This window comes from Carlito syrichta, unplaced genomic scaffold, assembly GCF_000164805.1.
Source record: "Carlito syrichta isolate Samal-C Ts95f unplaced genomic scaffold, Tarsius_syrichta-2.0.1 Scaffold315847, whole genome shotgun sequence".
NCBI classification, from domain to species: domain Eukaryota; kingdom Metazoa; phylum Chordata; class Mammalia; order Primates; family Tarsiidae; genus Carlito; species Carlito syrichta.
Genome location: NW_007259943.1, coordinates 114,658 through 119,960, shown reverse-complemented (window position 1 = coordinate 119,960; position 5,303 = coordinate 114,658).

Below are 5,303 nucleotides of genomic sequence, written 5' to 3'. Positions count from 1 at the left end.
GGGGTTTCGAGGTGTGACCCCCTGGTCCCCCCCCCCCCCCGGTGTCCCTTCTCTCTTCCTCCTTAGTTAGGCCTAAACTGAGGTGAAGACTTCCTCACTTCTGAGAAAACCACAGAAGAGTTGTTACTTTGTTCCACCCTCCCAAACCTGTCATGATTTCTGGAGGTATCATAAGAAGACACAGGAGTTGGGAGCTGGGGAGAGGGGAGACAACAGAATAAAAAAGGGGGAATTTATAGCCAAGATTTGCAGTTATTCCACAGACCCTGATATCCACCAGCACAGAGCAAAGAGGACCAACTGTTTATATCACACGATCCGACCTGCCGCCTACTATGTACACTATTTTCCATTTCCATTCTGTTTGCTCCAGTGATGTCACCCAGAAGCACACACCTCTTCAGGGAGGGAGGTGAAGCGGATAAGCAGAGCACTAAAACGTCATCAAAAGAATAAATACTATAACACCAACACCCTTTTTTGGTTATTGGGCTGCTTTTTTCCATTTTGCCATACTGATATAGAAATATAAATGTTACGAGGCGAGCAGCACTAAAGCTATGGAACCATGACCTGCTGTCCCCTCCAATATTAAAATGGCTCTTGATGATGGACCATCAGTGAAACACCAGGAAGAAGAGACTCAAACACCTCCCCCTTCCATACGCCCATAGCACTTTGGAAATAATGCTAGAACTTAAAAAAATCTCCGTCAGTAAAGCAACATGCTTAAGAGACTGGGCTTTGGGATCAGACTGGCCCAGGGTTCACAGCCCGAGTCAAGCCCAGATGCACCATTCTAAAATAGGACAAGTCATCTCTGCAAAGCTACGTATGTCATCGAGTACAGTAATAAAGACTGCAGAACAGTACTCTCTTAAGTGAGCTTGGTACTTATTAGGTACTCAATGTCAACTTTTTTTTTTTTTTTACAACTTTATACTAAAATCATACCTACAAAGAAGCAGGACTATTATATTAATAAATCGTTGGAGGGACATGAAATGATACAGCCACTTCAGAAGGCAGTTTGGCAATTTCTCAAAAAGTAAGATATAAAACTGCCACATGCGAAAACCAGAGAATCTCCAAAAAGGAAATAAAAAACCTACCATACAACCTGGCAATTTCATTCCCAAGAGAACTAAAAGCATGTCCATGCAAAGATGTGCCCACGAAGGTTCACAGCAGCTTTGTTCACAACAGCCACCCACGGAAACAACCCGTGTCATCACTGACGAGTAAACAGGTAACACGTGGTTCATCCATGCACTGGAACATGATCCACTGCAAAGGGAAATGAGTGCCAGATACACGTTGTACCACGAACCCCAAGAACGCGATGCTGAGGGAAAGAAGTTCGTCACAGAGAAACACATACTGTGCAATTCAACTTGAACGAAATGTTCAGAAAGGGCAAATCTAGAGTGCCACAAAGCAGATCAGGACTTGTCCAGTCTGGGGTGGGAACAGAAATTAACCGCGGATGAGTCTGAGGGATCTTAGTGGGGGATGAAAGTGTTCTCCACTGATTTATGGGGGCAGCTGCGCCATTCAGTAAAGCACCTGAAAACTGAACTGCCCACTTACAATGAGTGAAGTTATATACGTAAAATCTATCTCAATAAAGATGTTTAAAAGAAAAATGACATGTTACACATCTTTACACATCTGTCTCCACCACCGGCTGGGAGATCCTTAAGGGCACAGACTTCCAGGCTCATCCAGCCCCTGCGTCTAGTAAAACACCAGGCACCAAGTGAGAGCTGAAATGCCAAGTGAATGAAGGATTTTTTAAAAACAAATCCCCTGCCTGAGCCCGCGGGTTCGAGACCCGCCTGGGCAGCGAGACCTCATCTCTACAACAAATCAAAAAATCAGCCGGGTGTGGTAGCACATGCCTGTAATTCCGGCTACTCGGAAGGCTGAGGCGGAAGGATCGCCAGAGCCCAGCAGGTGGAGGCTGCGGTGGCCGGGAGCGGCCACTGCACTCCAGTCTGGGCGACAGAGTGAGACTCCAACTCAAACAAACAAACAAACAAACAAAACAAATCCCCCCACCAAAAAACTTTGCCTTGTTCCACACCTTCAGGATTCACCTCAACTTCACATTCCTGTCGTGCACCTAACGGATCCCCAAAACCAATGACCATGGTGGTCACAAAGCAAAGGTATCCTTGAAGCTTCAAGCTGCTCAAAACCATGACCCAATACCTCAACGTAGCCTGACCAACTGATTATGATGTGCAGTTTATTTCTGTTCAAAGTTTAGAAGGAAAATCTGTTTTATGTTTTCATAATAGCAATATAATGAAAACTTCGTGGGCTGCAAGCAGAGAATAAAGACAATGAAATAAACATCAGATCCAAAAAGGGGGAAGGCCCAGAAAAATTATAATCTAATTTAAAATAAATTTCTAAATGTTTTCAAGCAATTTCTTACTGGTGATTTAGAAGCTGCCAATTTAATAAATGCACCAGATACTTTCCCCACAGAATTATTTAATTCCCATCTCTTCGAAGATACGGAAACTGCAACACCAAGATTAGATGAATTGTCCAAGGTCATAAAGCAAATAAGCGGCAGAGGCAAGATTTGAACCAGTTTGCCTCAACAGCCCATGCCCTTAACCGTGACATTTTACCCTTTTACCATGAGGAAGTGCATTTTATTTATATATCTAAATAGCAAGTCCTGGTATACTGAAACCTGGGGTTAAGCAGGGTACATCACATAAATTCTAGATGTGGAATATAGTGGGCAATACACTTTTACTCACGACTTCATTATTGCTGCTACAATACTAGTTGAGAAGAGAAAATCTTGCAATCCTTAATAAGTAAGACCTACTGAAACATACTCTTCCTTGGTACTTTCCAGTGGACAGATAAAATGATGTGAACATGGTGAGTCAAAGCTACTCATTCTATCTCTTCACCTGTTCTTCCCTAAGATCCACTTGGACTTTAACCACAGGCCATTTATAACTTCTTATTTCTTATCCTAGCTTGAAGACAAAGGTCACTCACAAGATGGCATGATTTTCAGGTCATGGTCATCAGCTCTTATGATTTAATATATTCTTGGAACCACATCCTGACAACCCCAGTGCTGACTGGCATGTCAGTCATTTTAAGGTGTTGTAAACGGGACTTAAATAAGCAACCTTTCAGAAGGTGCAGAAACCTAAATAAGTATTGCTGAGTAAAGGACTTTCCAGCCAACTCTCTTGCCTGTTAGGTAAAGGGCAAAAGGACTGACAGAAACAATGCAGTCTTCCTCTGCACAATTAAAAAAAAAGAAGCCAATCTCTACCAATAGGCTGGTTCAAACTTCCTCCCAGCCCTGCATGCTGCTGATGGCAACTAAAACAGAGACAATCTCACTGACTTAGGGTTCTGTTCAAGTGGCAGCACAGCGATCCCTCACACACACAGAGCACTTTACGCTTTTCAGAGAAGCATCATAGAAATGGCTTCTTAGACCCAAGAAACAGCCTACAAGGGAGTTCATTTACTTCAGACTAAGCAACAGACACAGTGAAAATCAAATGGCTAAGCCTAAGAAATACTCAGGTTTCTTGGCTCCCAATCTCCTTTCTGTATGTGTCCCCTTTTCCTGGAATGAAAGTGAGGGGAAGGAAAGCTGGCCACAGCCCCTGGAAAAGCTGACTGTGGCGTCTGACTCTTTGAGTACTTGTCTTTTACTATATTTTTTCTACCTACCCATCCAAGTGTTAACACTCACCATGTATGGCCGCCAACAAGTCAGTTTAAATCCAGACCCCGTAATTTCCAAACCACACCAGAACACACAGCCTGACAGGGGTCAGTGAATCTGTGGAGACAATGGGACAGAGAACAAAGTCTTTGCCCTGCTACTCCCTGGAGCAGAACTCCCCTACCCCACATCCAGCACACAGCCAAGAGCCCCCAAACCGAAGTCACCCGAGCCTAGAAGTGTCCCAAAGGCCAAGGAGGGGAAACCAGGCCATGGTTCTGTTTTGACTGGCTCAGAAAGAGGAGGCTGTGATGTGACACTCCACAAGTTTACAGCTTCAGTGAAAACCCTCTCTACCCAAGCACCCTACAGAGTAGTTTCTTCCCCCCCAAAAAAGAGAAATAAACACTTGAAGGGCAAACCAAATGAATAATGCAACAAGCGTGCTTTCCCGGCTGGCCTACAACGTGAAGTATGCATGTATGTATATAAGTGTGGCTCTCACAGTGATTCAGGTAAAACGACACAACTTGGATTCAGAGGTCAGAACTGAGAAACCTCCACCCTTCAGAAAAGCACGAAGCAAAAGAGGCCTCTAAGCACAAAAATAGCTGTTCCAAATCCCTGCGCATGTACTGTGCACATACTGTGCTTCTCAGAAGGGGTCCTCAGGCCCACTCGCAGAACATTCTGGTCCATCATAAAGGCACACACTACAGAAGGCCAAACAACTGGGTTCCCACAGACAGCTAACGAGAAAGCAGCCGCAACTGGGATGGGGTGGGTGAGGACCCTGAGCTGTGGCGCTGATCGCCATGAAAAAAAGACACCGAGAATGAAGCGGTCGCCAAAAGCCAGTGAGCCCCTCTATTCCCAAGTGGCCCCCAAGGACATCGCTGAACTACAGGCAGCAGGCGGACACCCCAACTGTGGAAGAGAAGAAATGCTGTGCTGAAATCATTAACAGTTTACATGGAAAGGACCACCCTTAAAAAGCTACCCATCTAGAACCAGGTATCTGGCAGCTTCAGTCATCCACACATATCTATTCCAGATAAACCATGTATCATACAAAAAAAACTTTATTTTGCTTCTGGGTCCTTCTTGATCCAGGCTTAGTAAGAACAGCACACTGCAAATTGGCAAGCGTGCATCAACTGGCTCTCATGTGAAGTCAGTCACGTTGGTGGAACTCAAACTCAAAAATAACTATGAAGAGACTTCTAGTAAAAGCCGTCAAGTGCAAGGCACGCTTAAGCTACTCTCCTCTGCCCACACTGAAATTAATGCAAGAATGAAAATGCAAAGAAAAGCCCATCTACAATAAAACTAGAAACCAGTTCTACCCCTAAGCCACAAATAACAAAGACTATCTGCCGAGTACAGGGAAACGTGAACCAGACCGAGGCAGGAGAGAACACACCGCAACTCTAGGCCCCACAGAGAGGCATCTTTGAAACTAATGCCCTTTTCTAGGAAGGTGGGGGCTGAGGTCGCAGGTAAGATTCCAGGGTGGCAGGTAGTGCCCTGTGGAGACCCAGCTTCAGACCACAGAGCCGCCGGAAGCCCAGGCTCATGGGAG